Below are 27,325 nucleotides of genomic sequence, written 5' to 3'. Positions count from 1 at the left end.
AAAATATGGCAATAGAATGATATAATATAATCATATGAAAACATATTTTTATTATCATATAAAAATATTAAGAATCCAAATAAAAAGATATTTTCAAAACTATAAAACTAACTGAAAAGTTAGCTGACACTGCTAGAATATGGAGAAAAAACATCATCAATAAATAACCAAGTAAGCAGTACGCTTATGACAATTTTACTCTTCTTATTTCCCCATCTCGTTTCCCTCTCATTTCTCCCTCTATCTTAATTCTCATCTTCACTTATTGTCTCTCCGACCTACAACCGCTGTCAACCACCATCATATGACAACATCGCCAATCACAACCTTATATCACCGCCATAATCACCGTTGTCAAACATTTATTTCTACCCCACACCACCTGTCCATCTTCGTCTCACCATTTATATTACCAAAATGTCAATGTCGACATTAAACAAGTAAATTAGAATCATCAGACATTGAGTCAACTACCACCATTTTGTCAAACATAGTTGATTTGATTAATTTAGTAATTCAAGTAATTAATTTATAAAGGCCATTGTTGAAGGGTGGGCAAGAAGCGTCGTCGGTCGTTGTCGACATCAGGTGAAGCGACTTTGAGAACATTACAAAGAGACAACAAAAATGGTTGCTCGCTGGTGAAGGGATTGTGGACGGTGGTCGTCCGCACCGGACAGTATTAATGCCTGGTGGTTGAACTTGGTGGTAGGGTGGGCGGGAGTGGTGGTTAGACTGGTCGGTAGGGTGCAGTGTATTGTGGGTGTACTGCCTTTTTTGGTCGTTTTTTTCTTTTTGTTTGATGTAGTACATTAGTTTTATCTTAGGGGTATTAAATGGAAATGAGTAGGTAAAAAGTATTGAGTTGAGTAAAAATTGTACTGCGAAAATAAATTACGTTTTTCAATGATAAATGATTTCTTACTGATATCAAAGAAACCATTCAACAAAAAAAAGTATATAAAAAGTTCAAAACACTCCTTATAATAATTATTTAAACACAAAAACCTACAACTCCTTTTTCATATTCCTCACTCGCCGACTTCCCTCTCAAACAGTATCCATCTCATTTCTCTCACAACTTCCATCTTCTAAGCACCATGGCTGCCGACCCTAAACTCGTCGGTACTTGTCATTGTTAGCAGCCCTTTCCTCTATCATCGGCCTACTCTTGATTAGGCCACAGACGCTCAAATCTCAACTCTCAACTTTTAGCGAGTAAAATCAGATCTGTGAGTTATAATCTCTATTTGACTTATTACCATTTACTCCCTCTGTCCCGGTCATTTGTTGTCCTTTTCCATTTTGGGGTGTCTCAGTCATTTGTTGTCCTTTCTATTTTAAGAATGAATTTGATGAGTAATTTGATCATTCACACTCAATTTATTCCACTTGTCATTTAGTAATTGACCCTCTCCTCCTTTCCTTGGTCTTTGTGCCAAAACCAAAGGACAACAAATGACCGGGACGGAGGGAGTAATTAATAGTCGATTTTCCTAATTGTAAGTTTTAATGGATTGATTCTTTGTTTTCCCTAACTAAAATCCCCAAATATTCAAACCCTAATTTTTTTTGTTAATTACATTTTCAGTTCTCTTTTTTTTTTTTTTTTTGTCACGTTACTTATATGATTACTTGGGTTGTTGATAATTGATATCTCTTATGCTTTTTTTTTTCCGTTAATTACTAATCTGATGAATTGGTATATAATTTTATAAGATAAATTTGTACGGACTTTGAAGTATAGTTTTTGTGATTTCATCAATATGATTTTATTTTTATATCTTTAATAATTGATCCTTAGCTTGATTTATGAAAGAAGGGGATAAAATGGATTTTTGATACTCCTCTACTCTAGCTAGAGGTTGTTATAATAATGAGGTATTGCACTTCTTAGCCGCTGAAAAATTTGTCTATTAGCTTTGTTTTGGTTGATGTATTTGTTTTAGTGGAGAGTTGTATGGATTATAGTCTTATGGATAACATTTCTTAATGGCATTTCAGGGTCTTAGGCAAAATGCACATAAACATGGTGTAATAAGAACAGTAAACAATGCCTGTTATTGGAAGTGATTCATTATTTATAATAATTGATTCAGTTCGCTTGGCGAGGGAGCACGAGTACAATAGTTTGACGACTGCTTCAGAGGTGTTATATGGGACTCGTCTTCAAGTAATGGGTGAACTATGGCGAGCAAATACCGGTTAGACTACCCTGTATCCTAGTTATATTAGGATGTTGTTGTGGAATATAGATAATAGACTATGTCAGAGGGTAGATTGGCCAACTTAATTTTGGCAATAGTGAGTGTTTATGTATTATGTATTTACTAGTTTTAAACCCGTGCAACGGTATTAATGTTTTTGGATGTATTTTTGTTTTTTTTGCATTTTTATTGTACTTATCTAGTTGATCTAAATCAGCATCTACATAATTAATGTTTAAACTTGTTATAAATACGTGTTCACATGCAATAGTTTAAGAGGAAATAACAAATGATATTTTTTTAAAAATATATATCGTATTAACTAGTTTTTAAAAATTATGCATGTAATTTATTCGTATTATATGTAATTCAATCCCGTTATTAAATGTAATTCCTTCTCGTAATTATGTAATTTTATTTATTTTATTTTTTTTAAATTATGTAATTCATTTATTTGTAATTAGTTTCATTTATTCCGATTTGTAATTCATTTCGCTTATATGCCATTAATTTCATTTATTCGAAATGTATAAAATTATTTCATAGTATTATTTCATAGTATTTGTTCTAAGACGCAATTTGTCGCATGTTTGTATATTTAAATTTGAAGAAATAAATACATTGCACACTAACGGGTCCCACCATAACATGTATTTCCAAAAAAATAAAAGGTTAAATTAATGACGTGGCACGTCCTGGATTGAGTATTGTCTTCTGAATTAATAAAGATAAGATTATTTGATAGAATTTTGTAAAGCATCGTGTTATACATTATGTATCTCAAGATCAAATTTGAATGAAAGATGATTTTTGATATATGATAATTAGCGTGAACGTTTTCATTATACCTACTGAAAAGTCTTCATAAGATTTAACGCTTTTATCGACATTTTTTTTTGTTAATTATTTAGACAAAGAAACCATCTATCTCTTTGACTAACTTACATGGTTTCTTTTCCTATACCAAAGAAACCATCTATTTATTATAAATGGTCTTAACTTTTACACAAAGAAACCAATTTTTTTGGATGGTTTCTTATCCTAAGAGACCTTTGACCTTGAGACCATCTCTAGGTTGGTTTCTTTGGCTAGTTTCCAATGGTATCTTAGGTATTTTTTCTAGTAGTGTGAAACCTGAAAAAGTAGCTGAAAATTGAAAAGCTAACTGAAACCTGAAAAGGTAACTGATAAGGTAGCTGAAAATTAGGAATTTATAAGATAGCTGATTATATAAGAAAATGTTTGACAAATTAACTGAAAATGTAACTGATTTTTATGAAATGACGTAAAAGGATATGATAATTATTTAATAGTATAAATTTAAAGGGTAAAAACGAAAAATCAAACCAAATCAGGTACCTGAAATCTCAAATGCTACTCTAGGTAGCATTTAATTTCAGATACCTTATTTGGTTAAATAAGTTATATATACCAACCGCTTAAAAAAAAAGGTACCTGAAATTTTGGTCAAATAAGCTACTTTGACCAAATTAGGTACCAGAAATATCTTGTCAAACGGGGCCTTATTTAAAATGGGAATGATTCATCTTTCAATTTCTCATGAAAAAAATCATGATATTATTGGCTTATTTTTGTTCTTAATATATGTCTGGATACGTTAGAAATCCCATAAGACCGGTTTTTCTAACCTATGCCCACTAGGCATAGGATAAGAAATCCAAAATAGGAAAGAAATTAATGTATTTCTTGTAAAGAAAAGTAAAAAATATAGGATATTGCAATTTTATATAAAAACATCATTTAATTATTTCTTTTTTGGGTTTCTTATCCTATACTTAGTGGGCATAGGTTAGAAAAATCATAAACCTTATTATTGAATATAGGAGCATATAAATGAGCATGATTATCCTTGTTTTAGTTTATTGTCATCATAAAACAAACAATAATGTGGATATATTCAAGCAAAATAAAAGTATATTTTATAAAATGAATTTTAAATTCACGATCAAATAAAAAATCGGTAAAAGGTGAATATATTTAGTAAATATAACATGATTTTAGTACATTTAAGTCGATATAAAGAACTAAGAAAAATCTTATATAGATGTGAATGAAAATAACTACTCCATATATATTATTTCGACCTATTAAAATATATGTACATCTATAATAAATTATACAACAACAATATTGAGACCAACAATCTGCCAAATTGTAATGGATCGACATTCTCTCTGATTTAAAAGCTCATACAATTATAAAATGACTCCAAAACTATTACTTCCTCCGTCTCGATCGTTTCTTATCTAGCTATTTTCATTTTATGTATATTATTCATTTATTATCTATTTTCATATTAGGTAAATTTTTACAAAATGACAAACATGCCCCTTACACAAATTATAGAATAAGATAGCTTGATATAGGTGAGACGGTTCATTTTTATAAGAAAATTATTCATTTAATGCTAATAAATAATTTGTTCTTTTATATTGGGCTTATAAAAAAAATTAGTACGGAGTATAAAAAAATGTATATATTAAAACTCACTACCCGGTGTTGCGATAAATATCTCAATTCCTCACTCAAGTAACTAATACTTTGATTTTGATTCGTATAATAAACCCGCTACATAACCTGATTTGCGAGACTCGTTTGAAAGGTCTAAAAGAGTTACTCGTACTTGTTATAAGGATTATACATTAAGACTATCAATTAAGGACATCCGTATTATATTAAGATAGATGTATATAGAACATATATACTTCTATTTACTATTGGAATTAATACCTTTGTTTCCTTTTTAGGGATATAAAGTTGTTAGTGTTATTGGTACATATTGTATAGGTTTATTTTTAGGGTAATGATTGGGTTGTATTTAAATATTTAATATCTTCCATATTTGGTATTAATTTAGAAATTCAAGACTAATTTACACATAAACTAGTGCAAGTAATGCATATATTAAAATTTTCTTTTCTCATTTAGTTCCTTAAATACAACTCATTGGGTTGTATTTATCATTTCTCTTATTTTTATACGGTTTTAATCAATAAATATCAATATATATATTTAAAAGAGGAACTTTTGAAGCGATTTTATTAGCTATTGCTTTGGAGCTATTTTATTGGTCATTGGTTTTGTTGAATAAATTATGTGAATAAATTAAAAAATCAATACTAAGAGAAAAATTGATATTATATTTATTAAGAGGAAAGTTAGAAGTTTTAATAATTAAATAATAATGTGATAAACCATGGTATTCAAGTTGTACTCTAATTCTACAAAATAGAATTTCCAGCAAGAACATATACGGAGTATAAGATAAATTTAGCAATTCGTTGACTCTCCCCTTCGTATACCATCGTCGTACTCCTACTTCTACAGCAATATTAGGCCTCGTTTGGTTGCCCACCAAATTCATGGGAATTCTAAAATCCCATAAATTGTGGTTTTTACAAGTTGTTTGGTTACTCCATTTTTTGTAAAATGGAGGAGTTTCAAACTCCAAGGAGTTTCCAACTCCTGCATGATGGGGGAATTTAACTACCTACCCCCCTCATGGTCATTGAAAACTCCTAGGAGAATAGAACTCCAACATGGCACCCAAACGGATTCTAGCTATTCATGTGAATTTTGATGTTGGAATTTAACTCCCATGCATTGCTAATTAACACATGCATTTGATTCCCGTATGAACCAAACGAGACCTTAAACTCTTCAAAAATATTTAATTTTTAATAAAATTTAATTACTAATATAAAATATAAAGATCTAATTAATTATGGTATAATTTTGCACTTTTACGTACACGTGATCTCTACATCAACAAGAACATACAGTTGCAATTCTTTTTCTAATTTTGGTAGGTATCATTATAAATAAGTTTCATGCTTCCAAATTCTTTTCATATAGGAATTTTTTCATGCATATATCCCCTCCCATATCCCCTTGCATGTCTTTATTTATCATTATTTTTCTCTTCTTTTTCTCATTTTCTTGGTCTTTGTGCCGAAACGAATAGATAACAAATCACCGAGACGAATGGAGTATTTACCGTTTTTTTCATTGCAGTTCTATGAGGTAAGAGAATACTAGAAGCCGAAATATTCAGGAGCAATAAGACGGTATATATATTTTACCTTTTGTCGTCTATGGTGCAATAATATTAATTGCATTACATGTAAATAACCATGTAAAGTTTCACTTAAAACAACTACTTTATATTCATATAATTATGGTGTATTATATAATGGTCTTAAATGAAAACAATTGATTTAGGAGAATTAATCGACTTAATATGTTTGATCAATTATGCAAAATATTTAGCTTAAATTGACCTCATATAATATGGATATCAGTTATGCAAAGCAGAAAGGGGGGTGCATGAGACATTAATATTGCTGAAAACATGTAATTAGTCCGCTAAATGAAATTACAAAGTTACGGGGAAATGGATCCTCTCCATTTCTTTCTCTCCATTTCCTCTCCATTTCCTCACTTAAACTCATTAATAATATTTTTCCCACCAAATCTCATTATCTCTTTACTTTTACCCTTAAATTTTGAATCGTTCGATGATGCCAAAATACGATCTGGATCACCGAAAAGAAATGACCTCTCCATTTCTTTTTAGAAAATGGAGAGAAACTCTCCTCAAGTTACGGAGTATTCAAACCACCTACAGTGAAGATGTATGAATAATTCATGAATAACCACATCCTTAAGAATATTGGCCTCCGTAAACTTAAAGATCAGTTTATAATATCCTTGATCTTTGTGCCAAAATCAAAGTACAATAATTAATTGGACAGAGGGAATACTATACTAAATTTTCAAGCAGTTTGAAGATTTATCACGTTATTAACTTAGGGGGTGTTTGGTCAAGCTTTCTAAGTGCTTTTCTAATTGTAAAAGTAGAAGCTGGGCCAAACACTGTAATTTAGGGAGATAAAAACTACATTTGAAAAGTCAGAAGTTAATAAAAAGCCACTAGAAACAGAAGCACCAAATTGATGTTTCTGCTTCTACTTCTCCCAAAAACTCTTAGGATTATGGAAACTAAAAAAAAAAACTAAAAAACAGTAGTATGCCAAACACATCAATTTGTTAAGAAACTACTTTTACAAAAGTTAGGCCAAACAACCACAACTTTTTCAAAAAGTGGTTTAAGAAAAAACTCATTGTAGAAAGTAAAAGCTATTTCACATAAACTAGGCCAAACAACACCTTAATGTATCAATCAATAAGTAAATTGACTTAGAGTAGGAGACTGATTATTGCTGAGTAATACGGCTTAAAATCAATAAGCTAATGGTTATATCAGGAGTTCAAGACACAAACTGCCAACTAATGCAAAAGATGCAATTCTAAGTATAAATATTACATCCATTTTTCCTATCTTTCCCCAAGCCTAATTAAGTAATTATATATTCTTTTTCGGTTTTAAATCGTCTTTTTAGTTCAAGTCCTTAACTGTAAAAATTTCTAATAGTTAAGGCCTCTCTTACCCTTTACTCCACAAATAGGATTATACATCCAGTTGTATACAGAACATTGTACAACCACGGTATAAGAATCCAATTTTATATGTATTTTTTTCTGAGCTAATTCAAAGTTCATATTTTTAATGTGTAAATGGATGAATTCAGATACTTTCTAATAAAGCTCATATTTTTTAACATAAAGCTCGGATACGTTATTATAAAGCTCAGATTCTATACCGTACAATTGGTACAATTAGTTGTATAATCCTTGAATTGCATTTACTCAAAAAGAAAGCTTTCGGAGAATAATTTGGCGAATTCATGTTATAGTTGTGTTGTACTAGGTGCATGGCAAGTCATACGAGTATTGTATTGGACTTTTATCTATCAAAATCGTGCTGTTCTAGCACGGATCGATTAATAATCCCAATCAAAATCGTGTTAGTTACGTATCGATAAAACATTTTTTAATGTCGGGTCATCTTTTACCTGTCCAAAGCCAAAACATTATGCAAATTGTCTACCTAACTAAAAGAACAATCAACACCATTTAGTTCGTTGGAGAGTAATAATTATCACGCAAATCAACCAAAATATAGGTATATGTTTGATATAAAATGCCTTTGAAGCAACAATCACAAGATAAATATTCAGATGTTATTTTTTGATATTACTCGGGCAACGCCCGGGCATGAAATCTAGTACATACATATATATAAAGCAGGAATTTTTCGAGCGATATTAGAGAGTCCAACATTTTTAGAAATCCTAACAAGAGTAGATTTCGAAAAAAATTGATAAATAAAATAAAAAATTCAATAAATTGAAATCCTAACAATAGTAGATTTCGAAAAAAATTAATAAATAAAATAAAAAAATTAATAAATAAAATTATCCTAAGAAAAGTAGATTTCTTAATATTGAAAATAAATTTTATTAAAACTATCCTAATATAAGTAGATCAAATATATGTTAATAAAATTATCCTAATATAAGTAGATTAAAATGATCAAATAAATAATGGACATTCGTAATAGTCCAAGTTATCATTTTTATTTTTGCCCCATTTATGGTATCATACATTTGTAGTTGGTATTCTAGCATTAAAATAAATTTAAGAAGCTGGTGGATAAATAATGAATTTATTTGATTAAAGTGTTATGTTAATATGATGTAATGTAATCTTACGTAGTTACACGGAGTATAAACTACGATTCCATCAAAATATAGTCACTAAATAATCATAGAAGTGTGTATATACATCGTAAATGTCTCCATATATATTCAAGTGATCAATGCATACAAAACAATGCACCGACCTATATATGTTACTATTTTTGTTTCATCAATTTACTCTCTATAAGAATGTAGAGATAATTAGGTGGAGAAACGAAAGAATTAAATTAGAATTTGGCAGCTTGGACAACTCAAGGCTTTTTGTAACAATGGAGCAACTCATAGTATTATTCATATGATGAATTACTGGTCATTTCTAAACGCACGCATTAGCCTAGATTTCGAATAAGATTAAGTTTCAAAGAGTTTTAATAATTTATATTACAAATTATTAAAGGCCTCAAGAGTAAGGGTGGGCATAATCCGGTCCCGACCGGAAAAACGGACCGGTCCCGACCGGAATCGAGTGGACCGGAACCAGAGTTAAAAATTATGGTCTGGTCCGGTCCAGGACCGGTATTTTCCGGTCCAGACCGGTTTGGACCGAAATGCCCGGAATTATTGTTATTTTCATTTTTTTTCTTAAAATTGTATTTTTAATTTCGATTCAATCCGGTCCAATGGACCGGAATTTGAAAAAGTGGATAATTCCGGTCCAACCGGTCCGGTCTTGGATCGGAATTTTTCCGGTCCGGTCCCGGACCGGAATTTTTGTAATCCGGTCACCTCCCGTACCATGAATTTTTCCGATTCCGATTCCGGTTCCGGTCCGGTCCGGTTTTGAACCGGTGCCCAGCCCCACTCAAGACTGTACATATGTTATGGTCATTAATTAATTAAATCAAAAGAATGCACATTATGTTTTAGTTTAATCAAATCTTGATTGTGCACTACGTAGTATTTACTCAACCATGTATCTTTGTGTTTTAGTATTGGTTTTACATACTAGGTAGAATTCTATTTACTCATATTTTTAATTAGATTTATATTTACTTAGATTTCTATGTATATAGGGGTAAAATTTGAGATAGATGATCAAAGATTATGCAGCCTTCGAAAGATTTTAAAGTATATTGATTTTTTTGAATTTTTGATGTATTCGAAAGCTTTTAAAGTATATTGATTTTTTGAATTTTTGATGTATGTATATATTTTACTAATTAACCGAAAGGTAATTGATTTTTTGGTAAAATGACATAATAAGTACTTCATATTTTTTTTGGTACAAATGAGGGGTAAAGTCCCGAAAACTAACTACTAACTATAACACGAGGAAAAGCGACACCAAAAGCATCCTCCCGAAGGATCGAACATAGCTCAGGAAGAGGAGCGTCTAAATGCGTAATGAAGGAACCCGAATTGACCCCAAAGTTTGCTAAGAAATCAGCGGCTCTATTAGTTTCCCTATAAGTGTGTTACAGCTTGACTGTCCACCTCGTCTCTATAAGTACTTCATATTTAATATTATAAATAGAAGGATTAAAAAATTGGTAGCTTTCTCATATGTTACTCTTATTTTGGTAAATAATTTATCTACCAAATACTTACAAAAAATTAAGATAAATGAAATTTTGGTCAAATAAGCTTAAACTTATTTCTTGGGAACAAGGCCATATGAGATTTTTCATGATCTTCGAACCATTCTCATATCAAATTGATTTATTTTTGATGTTTTATTCTGGGCATGTTTACTTCCGTTTGAGCCTATTATTAGGAATTGATCTAAAGTTTTTTTTTTTAAAATTTTATAAGTTGATTAATAGAATAAATAGTTATTGGTTCAGAATAAATATTAGCAGCAATTAGACATTGTAAATTTGTAACGCAAAGTATGTATATAGTCCATCATCACGAGGAACAGAATAATAAGTAATTGGTTAAAAATAAATGTTAGCTAAGAATAAAAATGGTTAGCTCTACAATAAGAAAAAGAAAATTTGATCAAAAAGGAAATCTATAACAAGTGTCCAATTATATCGCATTTATCTTGGATGAAGCGGATATAAATAAAGTTTTAGGTTCAAACTGAATTTTAAATCATGTCAACCATGGGATTTAGACATGGGTACAAATAATATCAGAACTATTTAAGAAAACTATAGAATAAACGAGTATATAACATTTAAATGGAATGAAACTATTTTAAGATTACCACAAGTTGAAGCGGGTATGGTTTTGAAAACTTTATCCGCGACAACTAGGGGCATGTAATTTTTCTATTAAATACGGGTATGAGAAGGTCTACATCCGTCATGTCTCCTCCCCCGTATGACATCCTTGCTTTTAGGAGTCGTTTTTTTGGTTCTGCTAGACTTGACAGAGTATTTTAGTCGGGTTATATTTTGGGAGCAAAATTCATTACTTTTAGGAATTGACTAAATGTACTTCATCCTCTTCGCAATGATCGTTTGTATTGCTTTTACACAGTCATCAATGGGGTAGTTTGACCATGATTTTAGACATATTAATGGTCAAAGTTATTAAAGTTTGACCCCTAAAAAACAAGTTGGAAGATGTTTAAGAAGGGAAGGGAGTATCCATGATGATTTTCTTTTAATATAACTCATAATGATTTGTTTAAGAAGCAAGGTGAGTCTTAGACCAAGTGCGGTATGCCGATTATGTTGTTGAGAATTTAGGAACATTAACTCTGTAAGAGGATTATGTAAGGGGATCTGTCTTATTATAAATCGCCTTGGAAAATTCGTAGTAGAAGGGAAGATAATTACATGTTTCAAAGTCGGCAAAATGTACATAACCCGAGGATAGTAATTACTTCTTCGGATGCAAAGATTCCTTTCGTTATTAAGCGGAGACAATATACATTGAACCTGTTCTACACCATGACAATAAACAAGAGTCATGGACCCTTGTTTATGTGTCGAAACCAGTATTTAGTAATGGCCAGCTTTACGTAAAAGCATCAAAAACATTGTCATCCGAGGGATTTAGGTTCTCATTGATGATAGAGACCAAAGGTATTAAGGCCACACAAAGAACATTGTTTATAAAGAAATTTTCACAAATTTACAAAATTAGATGTCGTATTAGATATTTTGCATGAAACTCCAAAGGATAAGTAGTCTTAAGTATACATAATCAAAGACTATTTTGGTAAAAAAATTGATGGTGCGTGAAACAATAAGAACTATAACTCTAAAATCCAACTATATCTATGAATGCTATACAAGTGATATCGTTAATACCAAATGCTACAACGTTTTCGTTGCGTTTTTGTTATTGGAACTGATGATTAATCGATCCTCATCTAAATCAACCCCGAAATTTTGTTTACTCCCATTTTCAGCACGATTTGACTTTTTGTTAAATTTAAAAATTTTCTGTTACTAGACCATGGTAACTTAAACCAACGCTTTCAGCGTTGCCATAAAATACTAACTTGGTAACCCAATGATTTTAGTGATGCCATAAACTACTAAATGATGTTGCCAAAGATGATATTACTAAGCGCCCCCTAGCCCCTGCATTCTATTTAATAGAATCACAAATATTTTTTATTGTTGTTTTTTTTTTTGAAGGGATTTTTGATTGTTGTTTAGAGACTACTAATTCTGTTGAAATTCATTTTGGATTTGATTTTGCGAAAGGTATATAGGGAGCAAATACTCTTAATTGTAAAAATCGTCAAGGTAAAATTAAAAATTATGTTGTAGGAGATTTAACATTTTCTCTGAACATACTAAGTATATATAATCTTGACACCTGTTGTTTTACATAACATTCATATCATTTTTTTAATTAAAAACCAGTTGTGCCGGTAACAATGAAAAAAAACTAACAACATACTATAACTATGTCACTTGATATTATACTATTGAATGACAAAGCTTTTATGTTAAAAACACTAATAATTCATCGGTGAACAACTAAACCAACCACAAATTTTTTTTCCATCAATAATTCAACATAGTTGAACTTTTTTTTTTATCAACTTTAGTATATATTTTAACATATAATCCTATTGGGAGCCCTTCCAACTAGTATAACTTATTATGAGGCAATGAGCTAATTAGTAAACGTAATTGCTCTTTCAAGTACAAGATTTACTCTTTCATGTACTATTTTTCATAATTTTTCCATCAACTACCCCTCTTCTAAAAAACAAGAAAAAAAAGTTCTCTCTTTTCCTATTTTTATAATCCTATCAAACATTAAACAAATTCTTAGCAAATTTAACGATTATGCATCCGAATTCACTTATTAATCAAGTATAATAATTCTATTTGTAATTTTTAAGCATCAATTTATTGTATCAATTTATAAATTTGGGTTTAAAAATATTCTAGGGATACAAATTAGGGTTTAAGTGATAATTGCAAAGCTATATTGCGACCCAACAACAGTCAGATTCACATTATGTGCATTTGCTTAGCATACTTTCTAAGGCCAACTTTGGATCCAAAAAAATCAGTGCAGCAGATTGTTCGTTGGTAGTGTGCAATTATTATTGCTCGCCGAAATATAGTTCAATTTGTAATTTAAAGCAAATATTGACTGCAATCGTAGATCATAATTAGGAAAACAAAAAGTATGATTATTTGGAACAAATTCACACAAACCCCTCTATAGCAAATCGAACAAACAATCTAATCGCAAGTAGATAGTACATTACAATTTACATGGTGTAACTCAGAAATGCAGAAGATAATGTTCTTATTGCACCACCATTTCATGGGAGGAGGTCTTGGGTACGGGTGGTGCGCTGGGGGAGGAGTAGTGATGGCAGAAGTGGTGGCTAAGGGTTGGAGGGTGGAAGTTGAAAGGGAGAATTAAAATGAATTGTAAAAGGAGAGATGTTAAAATGGTAGGGGTAAAGTGGGAAATTATGTACATGATTGAGTAAATCATGTACATGAAAGAGCAACAGCCTTAGTAAAAATAATCCATTTGACTCTTCAAAAACAAAAATCCATTGGAGTAATTCTTACTCTATACTAATAGACCCATATCAAGTGGAAGTGGCCCATACCCATACCCATACCCTTACCCATTCAATTTACTACTCTAACAACCCAACACCAATTAACCCTATTTCATCCTATGTTTATCCCTTGATCACTTAATTATTACTCACCCTTTCATTCATTTATTAGTCTCATTCTTAAATCCAAAGTTTACTTTTTCATCAAACAAAATCGTTCATCTCACAAATTTTCTAAGTTTGTACAGTAAGTAACAATTAGTCTCCTCAAATCCAAAAGGTTACCGTATTTTTTTTTTTCAATTTGAACCCTTTTTTTTTTCCTAACTTTTAATTCTATTTCAAAAATCATTTATGTGAATGTTTTATTCTCTTGAACTTTTTAGATCTAATGACGGATTTACCATGAAACTAGTTTTAAACCCGTGCAGAAAATGCACGGGTTGTAATTAATAACACGCGTTATCAATTTATCATTGTATATAAGAGCACTTAAATTAGTATGATTATCCTTGATTTTGTTTATTGACATCGGAAAACAAATACCAATGAGAATATATTCAAGCAAAATATAAGTTTTTTTTTTATTGCCAGCGGTAAAGATAAAAGCAAAATATAAGTATATGTTTTTAAAATGAATTTTAAATTCATGATCAATTAAATTGATTAAAAGTATCTAATGAATATAACATGATTTTAATACATTTAAACTAATATAAAAAAAAAGAAAAATCTTATATGGAGGGCCGACGGGAGTGAATACAGGGGCGGACGCAGGAATTTTTAGTAAGGGGGGCACCCAAAAAACAAAATTTAATCTGATAAATAAATATTTTCGATTTTTTCCTCTTAAACTAATGTTGTATAAAGTAAAAGTGAAAAGTAATTGATCCGGGGTTATTTTGTAATCTGATAAATAATATACAGTATTATTTTGAATTTAAAATAAATGTAGTTATAGTTAATGATAAATAAGATCTTGTATTATAAGTTATATTACTTTCTAGTACAAATATAAACAATAAACACAAGTGGCTCAATGGTTAATAAGTTAATATACTACCTGTTCTTTGCAACTCAGAATCTTAACCAACTGACCCATATTGTCAATGTGATTATATACGCACTCATAAATATTTATTTCTCAAATTTTATGGTGGGCACGTGCCCACCCGGCCTCCCTAGATCCGCCCCTGAGTGAAAATAACTATATATTATCTCGACATGTTAAAATAAATGTACATCTATAAATTATACTCCTACAATATTTAGAACAACAATCCTAATGTGCCTAAATTGTAATTGGGCCGACATTCTCAGTTCTTTAAATGCACATACGACTAAAATATGAGTCCAAAACTATTATTCCTTCCGGCCGGATCATTTATTATCTGTTTTTATTATAAGTATATTATTCATTCGTTATCTATATCCATATCAGGTAAATAACTTTTTACAAAATGACAAATATGCCCCTTACACAAATTATAGAATTGTATGACATCATACTCTAAAACGATCTATTTTTATTAAAAAACTTTTTATTTAATGCTAATAAATAATTTGTATTTTTAGACAATAAAATCGTCTTATCGGGCAAAAGCGCTTCACAAAAACTACCATATCCCATATTATTCACTACTATCATACGCCATATTATTCACTACTAAGTACTCCGTAAGTCTGTATTACCTACCTATAAATTCTGATTTTGACATATAAACGAATAAACCCACCAAAACTTAAAAGCTAAACAAATTATACATAACCAAAAATATGTTTTAAGTAATTAACCTACCCAACCACCTCCTCACTCATTTTACCCCCTCGTCCCATTTCATGTGTCTCTCTAACCCTCTCTTAAAGTTCTGCCGCACTCCTCATCAGTCACCTCTTATATTTTTAAGCTCCTTTAAACCAATCTTTGTTCATCATTATCTTTCTCCTTTTTGTGATCCTACCCATTCTCAAGTATCACCCTCACACTTTTCACCTCTTATTCCGATCTCTATCGGGTCTCCACTCTAACAGAAAAAACAAAGATAAATTTTCCTCTAATTTTCCGCTTATCGACAATTTCACATCAATATACATATTCTTTAATCTTTAATGCTTTTTAGATTCGAATTTAATAAATTTAATGTCAATATTGGAGTTAATTGAAGAGTATAAGTAGAAGACATTCATGTAAGTATGATCCAAAAATTATACTATTTGGGTTCTTTTATTCGCTTGGTCCATTTCAAAGTGCATATTTTTTTTCAATTTTTAAAATTTTGTCAATATGTTTTTTCCAAGATTTTTTTAGATCTAATATGCTCCTTATTTGACTATTTCTTATTTGTTATATTTTAGTATATTCATTAAGGAGTTTTTTTATGTTTCTTTTAAAGGATTATTCGTAAATATTTTTTTTTTCGCTTTTTTCCCCCCGAAAATCTTCACTTCCACATTAATTGTTACTTGTATTTTTTTCATTTTAAAAGATTTATCAATATTTTTTTTTTCGAAAACCTTCAAATCTACAGTTTTAAAAGATTTAGTAGTATAATTTTAATTATTATGGTGATTTAATTTTTTTAAATAGGTCGATAAATGTATTCCCAATGATTAAGATTTATTTTCGCAAAACAATTATAGACATAATATTTTTAGATAGCTGGTATTTTTTTATTAAGATATTATTTTTTAAGGAATTTATATTTATTTACTATATTCCGTACTTCTTTTTTCATCATTTTCTTTGAACATGAAACTATTTTTCTTTTAATTTGTTTTTTTTATGTAACAGTTGACTTGTTGAAATTAAAGTCAAGAAGATTATTTAAAGTGGGTTGGAGAGTGATAACTGATTTACAATTATTATCACTAATTATTGAATTTAAATAATTAAGAATTGACAATTGATAAGACGATATTTACCCATATTTATAACCTCTATCTATATATTTATACGGTCGTCTTTCGCATTATTTGAGTAATATATTATATATTCGTTAGTTTCGATATTTAATTACTGTTATTATTATTTTAAATGCAAATGGACTTAATTAGTGTGTAACCAAATTATAACCCGAGAGGATATGGGCCGAGCTACGCAGTTAGATCAAACAAACAAAGGAAATGCTCAAGACTTTATGTACACTTTGGAAGTTGCCGTGGACAAAGACAAATAAAAGACCACAAAATAACAAAATAAGAAGAGAAGCTACTGGAACCACAAAATTATCACAACGATGGAAGCTCCATCTGGAATTCGATCTATTCCGTATTTCGCACACAAAGCATATCTCATATCTCGCAAAATTCAATCCCATATAATCCCAAGATGAGTATAAATACCAGGTTCTCTATCAGAATAGAGGGGTGAGAAGCCGAATACCCAGATATATTTTATAGATATTGAGCGAAATAAAGTGACGATTTGAGACCTAATTGGGTCGTGAGAGCCGTAGGAGATGTACTCGGGTGGAGTCTTAGCACACGGTCGAGTAAGGGCGAGTTTGGGGCGGATCCTGAGGTGCGACAATCCGGAGTTCCGACTACAAATTTCGGGCAGTAATTAAGTTCTCTCTACCTCTCTTGTATTCAATTTATGGTTCATTTTCGTTGATTAATTTTAGTATTGGAAACCGTTGGATATTTATTGTTAATCTTTCAGTTATTTGTATCCGAAATTTTACTCGTTCTTAATCGTAAGTTGCAATCTTCAGTTTATAATTTGTTATCTTATTATAGCCTGAGATTGTTAACTATGCTAATTGTGTGATTATGGCTTAGTTCGAGTCGCATAATTCCAGTAGCAACTAGTTTAGGTAAATCTTTGCAAATTGAGGTTTAGTTTAAGCTAGGAGTAAAATCTGGTCAGTTAATCGTTCGGGTATTGACGACACTTAAACGAGTTAATTGGGTTAATGATATTTTCTTGGTTCAATAATGCTGCTAATTCGGTCTTTAGTAGGGTGTGACAAACTTACATCGGTCGATTAGTTAAGAATTGATCTTGGCTTAGTTCAGGTCAATTGTAATCTAAGAGAAGATAGGGAATTCTTGTTACCTTGAATTCCGTAGTTAATCTATAAATAATCTGGAGATTTGACGTAAACAGTAATTGGTTGACATGCTAAGATTACCAGAAGAATATGTGCTTAATGGGGTATTTTACTTCGGTCTTGCTTTAGTATTTGGTTCCGTTCGTCTAGTTACCTAATCACAATGAAAACCCCCCTAATCGTACATAATGTTAATAGCCGTAAATACGTAACTTATGGTATATATATGTAAGTTAGTAGAAAATAGTACTATATAGTTAATTAGTTTTTCCAGTCTCTCCGTGGGATCGACCCTACTTATCCTTTACTACGTTGTTATTTTTGAGGTTAAGATAGGATTATAAATTATTAATTTGTATACGCTTAACGACACGTATCAACAATTGAATAATCAGAATATGAGTAGAAATTTATTAGAGAGGATAGAGGGTAATTAAATGAGATGTAAAACATGGAGGGACCCATACAAAGCCAATTTTCTAAATTTTATCGACTGATCCGAAGCGTTTAAAAAACCTGGCTTTTATACTATGTAGATTGTTTTCAAGAAATATTTTTTTTTGTATATTTTGTTTTTTCCTTTTTATGTAAATTTTCTTCTTTTCCGTTGTTTTACGCCAATTTTGTTTGATATTAGTTGTTTTAATATTTTTTTAACCGAGTTTTTTTGTATTATGAATATCGTGGTGATCTAATTTTATTTTCATATCAACAACTTATTTTCCCCAAATTTGTGATTTGTAGTAATAAATGAGATGTAATATTCGTAATACACATTTTATTTTTTATAATTTTTTTTAATATTTGTAAATTTTAATTTTTTTTGGTACACATTAAATTTTTAATTTAATGTTGAATGAATGATTTAAAAAAAAAGTAGGCAAATGTAATAGGTTCGTTCCATTTTCATGAGATTTTATATCAATTTATATAAATGAAATACAAAGTAAACTGAAATTAAGAGGGAGAGTAATTAAATATAGATGAAGATGTGGGGGCCCCCTACCTAAACAAAGTGTTTTTCAAGCACTAAAAATCAAGAGCCAATAGGAATGCACGAAATAACTTAGCTTTTATATTATGTAGATATTAAAGTTTTTATCTTTTACTAGTTTTAACCCGTGCAAAACTGCACAGGTATAATTTCAGGAAATTAGTATTAACATAATCAAATATTAATAAAATATACACATTGATTTTCATAACAAATTTCTTTTATAATGATAATTCATTTTACTTTTACACGGTCTCCCATGTGCTACCTTAACGGCCATTATTTGTATTCACATATTAATTATTTGGGTTATTTAACATAAATACTCCAAACTATAGGGGGCTTTCTCATAATACTCCAAACTTTGTTTTAACTCAAAATAAAACCAACTATAGGGTATCCCCTCTCAAAATAGAATTAAAAGACCGATTATCTGCTTAGCAGGTCATTATCATCTTAAATTTTTTAATAACTATTAATAATAAAAAATTATTTAAACCCCCTTCCTCTCTCAAACAGTCAAACTCATTCACCAAAATTGTTCAATCCCCTCCACCTCACGCCACCACCGTTCCTTACTACCAAGCTTCGGCCACCACTCCTCAAGCCACCGAAGCTTCAACCACCATAATTAATAATATCCACACTCCCTTACTCCGACCACCATCGCTCCTCAAGCCGCCGCTCTTTTAGATCCGAGCTCTTTTCATTCCTTTTACCGACGCAGCAGCCAATATTAGACCACCCAGAAACAATCCACACACTACACTGGATCATCAGTTCGAGTATCATCGCGGCGCCTGAAATATATACCTTCTTGTTCCATTCATTAATTCGACCACCACCATTGATACACCACCAGCTTCTTTGTTTGGCCTTGATTCTCGCACCCACATCCGTCCTTTCGTCCACACCTACAACAAACCCACCTTCTTATCCACCCTAAATCAGCCACCATCTTCTCCCCTTTACCAACCAATCACCCTCACATCACAACCATTTCCTGTCCCATCACATCCACCCTAAAAATCCGTAGCTATTCGACCTCAAAGGTCTTTGTCGCCATTGATGGTGTTCGGAAACCCTAGGAGAATATGGTAATTTGGGGTAAATAATAAAATTGGCATATAATTGTGAGATGGAGAATTGGGGATTTGAGATTCGTGTTCTCGCATGACTGAGATTAGAGTAGTTTTCGGTGGCAGACGATCATGGTGGTGCTGTGGTGATTGCTAGTGGAGAGGTTTGGTGGTGGGCTCTAGGTGGTGAATGAATGGTGTATGGTGACTTCATGGTGAGGGAAGATATTTCAATTTTCAAGTTGATTTATTTCATAAATAAAAAATAATAATTACCTTCCCCTCCAACAAAAAAAAAGGGAATAAATTGAAGATTGAACAAGATGAAGATAACAATGAATAAAATGAAGGTTGAACAAAAAAAAGGGGGAATAAATTGCAGTTTACGTGATATTGGAAGAGGAAGGAAAAAACAAAAAGAGAAAAGTGGGACCCCAAAAGAAATTACCTACTATCTCAGGTCAATAAAAACTAATTCTTTTATAAGATGACCAGAGTAATAGTTGAGTATAATCCTAGTTAAATTGAAGTTTGGAGTAATTTTATAAATTTTTCTTAATAATAAAATGTAAATATTCTAATATCAATCACAATTATTTATGATTTTCTAAATATTTTTCGTGGAAGTTTTATAACTTTGAACCTAAAAAGTGAACATAATATTTTAAGAGAAATGGTCTTTCATTAATATTAGGGAGACGGTCTCTCAGATGAATTTGATCTGATAGAGTTTGGTGTACAACTTAGGTATCCCCAAATTCAATGAAATCACAACATTTTGCTAAATATGTGAAGAAAAGTGAGAAAACTATTGTGCTTCTAATAAATAATTTAGGGTACATACATTCAACAAAGAGTCAGAGTAGGTAATATATACACCAATGTTGCTAGGATTAAAGATTCTACTTCGAATCGATAGAGTTGGTTATATCAGATAGGTAGAATCGAATAGCAGGATCTTATGATCCAACATACATATTACATACGGTAGGTTTTTACTTTTTATTTAGTACTTAATAAAAGCATGTATTCGTAAATAAAAACGCTTATTCGTTCATACTTAGACCATTTAATATTGATAATTGATAAATTTAGTATCATTATGAACGTGCTTCTACAACTTATACGGAAATATGAGTTTTATTATGTCATTATATATATATATATATATATATATAGAGAGAGAGAGAGAGAGAGAGAGAGAGAGAGAGAGAGAGAGTGTGTTGAGATCCAGTGAGAACCAATAAGATAATGAGAACCATGAGAAATCCGTCTTACGGAATTTTTTTTCAAAAACTAACGACATATTTGGATTCAGCATGAAATTTTATGGCTAGATAACATATTTCGTGGTCCAAAACTTATACACTATTGTCCGAAATCGAGATGAAATACATCTTATTAATTTTCATGTACCTAGTTATCAGTTTCATGTATCGCACAGTTTTCATGCACATAGTACTCACTTTCATGCACATAGAGCTCATTTTAGTGCATGTATGGATTTTTGTACATAAATTACATCTTTTCTTAATATAATCAATAAATTTGGATTAGCTATACACAATAATGTGTTTGAATAAACTAAATTAAGGCTAAATGATTCACCTAAATTTTCGAAACAAGATGTGGTCGAGATTTATTGACGGTTCTCACGGTTCTTATTATCTTAGTGGTTCTCACCGGATCCTGACCCTATATATATATATATATATATATATATATAGGCAAGATCCGGTGAGTCCACCTATATATTTGAGTCCATGAGTCAATAAAACAATATCACGCACTATACAAAACAATATCACGATTTTTTTTTTCAATTTTTTTTTGTAATTTTTTTTTTTTCGAAATTTTTTTTTTCAATTTTTTTTTCTCGAATTTTTTTTTTCAATTTTTTTTTTCAAAAAAGTTTTTTTTTTTTTTTAAATTTTTTTTTTTTTTTTTATTGGTAAGTTGTGATATTGTTTAGTATAACGTGTGATATTGTATTACAAAGTAATATCACGATTTTTTTTTCGATTTTTTTTTTTTTCAAAAACTTTTTTTTTCAGCTGTAATATTGTTTAGTATAACGTGTGATATTGTATAGCATAACGGGTGATATTATATTACAAAACAATATCACGATTTTTTTTGGAGTATAAGCTGTGATATTGTTTAATATAACATGTGATATTGTATCATGGACTCACGGACTCAAAAAGATAGGGTGGACTCATCTGATCCTAATTTTATATATATATATATGAATGAGATCATGTGAGGATACACTATCTTTTTGAGGATTGAGGATTGCGTTACAATATCAGAGGTTTTTCAATACAATATCACAGGTTATTCGATAAAATATCACACACAAAAAACACCTGTGAAATTTTATTTTATTTTTTCAAAAAAAAAAAAAAAATTTTTTTTGACAAAGGTCTGATTTTTCGTGATATTTTATTAAAGAACTTGTGATATTGTATTCACAAATCCTCAATCCTCAAATATATAGGAGTTCTCATAGGATCTTGACTCTATATATATATATATATATATATATATATATATATATATATATATATATATAGAAAAGGGATCCTATAAGTCCACCTTATTTAGGTGAGTCCTTGAGTCCTCATCCAAGCCCTTAGATCTAAATAATGGATGGCTAGGATTAGAGCAAATTAAAGGGTTGTGCTATAAATACCACAAAACCCTAATCTCTCATTTCATTCCCTCACAACACAAATCTTTCACTTCTCTCTCTTCCTCCCATCTCTCTCTAAACCGCGCCTTGACCCGCCACCACATTTCACCGCCGCCACACCTCTCCACCACCACGCCAATGTTGCAGGCCGCCGCCGCCACCACTCGAACGCCGCCACAACTCCACCACGGTCTCCTCCACGCTGCCGCATCCCTCCTCTTTTCCATTTTTTTCAGATCTGAGAAACCAACAAAACCACCCCCTTATCCCTCACGCCGCCGCCGCCGCCGCACTTGGACCGCAACTCCACCATGCTGCCGCCTCCTCTTTCCCATTTTTTTTAGATCTGAGAAACCTTCACAACCACCCCAATCTCCCTCACCCCGACGTCGCCACACCGCCACCACCATTCCACTGCCGCCTTCACTCCGTGCTCCTCTTCCCCCTTCGTTCTTTCTCATATCGTCCTCCTTGCAGATCTGTTTTTTTCTTTTTTTTTTATTGCGTCAAAGTTGGCGGTTGTTGTTAGTGTTGTGGTGGGGTTTTTTGGTCTTTGTTGCAGGCGTGGGTTGTTTGTGGTGGCGAGGACTTTTTTTTTTAAAGTTTGTTGCTGGTGGTTGTTTGGTGGTCGGTGAGAAAGAAGGGTGGTCGTGGTGGTGATGGTCCGGACTAAAGTTACACTCTTATCGGACAAAAGTTACACTCTTACCAAACTGAAGTTACACTCTTATCAGTCTCTTTTTTACACTCATATCGGACTAAAGTTACACTCTTAACGGATTGCAGTTACACTCATATCAGACTAAAGTTACACTTATTATGACTATAGTTACAATCGTAAATGAGTAAAGTTACATAAAATTGTGTTAAAATTATAAAATTTCAACATAAATTAAAAATTACATAAATTTTACATAAAAAATGACTTAAAAAATTAAAGTTACATCCTTAAAATACTAAAATTACACTTGTAAAATAGTAGAGTTACACTCATAACGGATTGAAGTTACATAAATCGTTAAAATTACATAAATGTAAGTTTATATATTTAAAATAAGATTATATAATATAAATTCAAATTTTTGTATAAAAAAATGACTTAAAATGAACAAATTCAAATTTTTTATATTAAAAAATGATTTAAATGATTAAAGTTACACTCGTAAAGAATTAAAGTTACACTTAAAATTACATAAATGTAAGTTTATATATTTAAAATAAGATTATATAACATAAATTCAAATTTTTGTACAAAAAAATGACTTAAAATGAACAAATTCAAATTTTTTATATTAAAAAATGATTTAAATGATTAAAGTTACATTCGTAAAGAATTAAAGTTACACTTATGGACTAAAGTTATACTCATAAAGATGAAGTTACATCCAAAAAATGAGTGGCTAAGATTAGGACTTAGGGACTCAACCAAATTTGTGGACTTATAAGAACTCCTATATATATATATATATATATATATATATATATATATATATATATATATATATATATATATATATATATATAAAGTTACTACATTAGAAGAAATGTAATTAGTTGAAAATATTCGTTGTTAAATTTATTGCCTTTCTTATTAAAAGAGTGAAAAATAATAGAAAAAGCGAGGTTTTAAAGTCACTGGACAAAGTTGAAAAAATGGGAGAAAATGCCAACGATGCATAATATTTTATCGACGGTCTATAAGATTATAACAACTCCCTTAACCTTTGTAGCATCATGGTAGTTCATCAAATTGGCCCCGAAAAATGCTATGTGTTACTCCATTATACTCCCTCCGACTTAATAGGATGTTTACTTTTTCTTTTTCAAGGTCTTTACGTTCTACTTTTGGTCAATTTTTTCCCTTAAATTATTGTTGCAAATAGATAATTTATTTGTAATAATATAGAATTATGGATTAACAATTTATACTCTACTATAATTGACCTAAAATAATGAGGAATAAAAGACAATTTTCATTTAAAAAAAACAAAATCTACTCTAATATTATAAATTATAGCGACTTTACACTGTGAGACAGTCCGTTATTATTAAAACGTTCATATATTATAAATAATGAGTTGTCTTTATATATAATAAGAGCGTCTAACAACGTGGGATCGTCTTATATATTCTATATTAATAATCTACGCATTAATTAACCCAAATTAACGGCACACACTCGGCTAAATAAATACACCATCCCACAATCATAATTGTTTCACTCAAACCCTAAACACTATAATTATCGCCAGCCTCCTCCATCTTCGACCCATCTTCTATATCTCTCCCCACCTCCATAATATTGGATTATTTTGTCTTCCTTTCTCACTTTCTTCATTATATTTTTGTTATCATTGTTAATAAAATCTACTTGATGAACATTTTAATTTTTAGTTTTTTGTTTTCCTGGATACTGTTGATAAATAAATTATTGAATTTTGATAAAAAAAAAAAAATTCCTGATAATAAATGAAGTTTTTGAAATATAATGGAATAGTAATTTCTAACGCCATTGTCAAACAAAAATGAAAGTATGAAAGCAGTTGAATTTTAGAGAAAAAAATGCTTTTTGCAAGTGGGAAATTTGTACAGATGACATGGATCAATCTCATGACTTTAAATAATCTTATATTTATAAAGATAAGATTACCATCAATAAATACAAGTAGCTAGCATCTAGGTTGCACGGACACGATGGTATTTGAGCGTTTGCGTGTCGGACACCGTGTCCGACACGGACACACCATGGACACGCCTGAAAACATCTCCGACACGCCAAAAACCGTGTCTTCGGTTTTTATTTAAATCAGAAACGTTTCGGACACGGCCCAACCATGCCGGACACGTCCGTTTTCAGGGGACACGCCGATTTGCCTTTTCAAGACAAATCCCCAATTTCAATTGACGACATTACTAATTATATACAAAACCAATACCCTTTAATTCCTTATCCAGCAACGACACCTAGTCTCACCGCAGGCCTCACCTCGACGCCGTTCACACCCTGCCGCCAGCCTCTCCGTACCGCCGCCCACAGTCCATGTAGGAGTACAGAATATGTGCCTTCCTTTCTCAGTTTTCCCTAATTTCTCAATTTAGGGTTTGAGTTTAGATTATAAAAATAAGAAATTAATGAGTAATTGATGATTGAGGAATTAACGGACTCACGATTTTGATGCTGACTTTGCCATTAACGATTTTGATACTAGATTGTTTGAGATTTGAGAATGAATTCATTTCTAACATAAACAACTTCGGCACAATAAGGCTTGAAGGATTGATTCGTTTGATTGTTTCTTTATAGTATTAAGTTGGGTTTTGATACTGATAGTTTGTTTGTATACTGGGTTGTGGAGTATGCTACTGAAGTAAGTAAGTGATGAAGTGTATAAGATTATGGAATTATGCATTATGGCATTTGATAATTGCCTTGCACGTGGCTAATGCTAATCTATGTGAAATTGTGTGGTAGCCCATTATTTACCTAGCCATGTTGTTTTACTCCATCCGTTTCGGTCAATTATTGTCCTTTAGTTTTGACACAAAGACCAAGGTAAAAGGAATGAGCCAATTACTAGTGTGAATGATCAAATTGCTTATAAACTTCATTTTTAAAATAGAAAGGACAACAAATGACTGAGACACCATAATAAGGAAAAGAACAACAAATAACCGGAACAGAGGGAGTATTTCTTATTTAATTTATTTATTTTGTAAGACTTAAATTTTAAGATTTATGTTTGTCATATAGAATTTTGTAAGATAAGTTTGATTTTGAATGTATAAGCATTACTGCTTGTTTGCTCATTTTTACGACTTTGCGGCTTTTAAGTGACCAAAGTTTAGAGGTTAGTCATAAAGGACTTTAAATTCCCTTTATTTTAATATGTATATTAATTTTTTTTTTTTTGTCGTGTCCGTGTCCTAAAAAATTCGGAGTGCCGTATTCCATGTCCGTGTCGTATCCGTGTCCGTTTTCGTGTAACCTAGGTTAGCATTGTCTCCCACTAGAATCTACACACAAATGGATAAGTTTTGAACCACTAAAATGGAGATCCTTAAATTCTAAAACGTGTCATTCATATTAATTATATTAATTAAATTATTCTCAACATACAAAAAGAAATCCTTGTCGTCTTCACCTTTCCTAAGCATTTAACTTAGTTGAGCATGTTGAAATGATTCGTGACATGAAAGAGAGGATTTTCTTTCATAACATAGTAACTAATGTGGTTCATCCCTGACACAGTTACACCACTCACTAATTGGTGTGTGACAAATGCAGTAAATACCTAATTCAATAGAATAAGTCAAATGTATTTGCTAAACAACAACTTTATCGCCATGTTCTTTTGGATTGAAACGGATTTAATCTAAACTGAACTGAATTTATAGGATCTGAACTGAACTGAACTTATAGGATCTGAATTGAACTGAACTTATATGATCTGAACTGAACTGAACTTATTGGATCTGAACTGAACTTATAGGATCTGAACTGAAGTGAACTTATAGGATCTAAACTGAACTGAACTTATAGGATATGAACTGAACTTACACGATCCGAATTTAAATTAACTTAAAGTAATTTAACTTAAATATTATTATTATTATTATTATTATTATTATTATTATTATTAGTATTATTATTATTATTGTTATTTTTTTTTGTTATTTTTATTATTATTATTTTTTTATAAAACCACATTATTATTATCATAAAAAAAAACGCA

The 27,325-nt window shown here is 30.9% G+C and overlaps 1 protein-coding gene and 1 long non-coding RNA gene across 2 annotated transcripts in view; one reads left to right on the top strand and one right to left on the bottom strand.

Moving 5' to 3' along the window:
- The window catches only part of LOC141627052 (uncharacterized), a 93,783-nt gene that overhangs the window by 26,381 nt on the left and 40,077 nt on the right, over positions 1-27,325 (bottom strand). The window lies entirely within an intron of this gene.
- Positions 187-2,373, top strand: LOC141627053 (uncharacterized). The gene is made up of 3 exons (XR_012536616.1): positions 187-1,232; positions 1,823-1,881; positions 2,005-2,373. It is a non-coding gene; the product is annotated as an uncharacterized LOC141627053 (long non-coding RNA).

Source organism: Silene latifolia, chromosome Y (genome assembly GCF_048544455.1).
Source record: "Silene latifolia isolate original U9 population chromosome Y, ASM4854445v1, whole genome shotgun sequence".
Taxonomy (NCBI): Eukaryota; Viridiplantae; Streptophyta; class Magnoliopsida; order Caryophyllales; family Caryophyllaceae; genus Silene; species Silene latifolia.
Note: the sequence above shows the minus strand (reverse complement) of the source record. Positions and strands in the feature narration are given on the sequence as shown.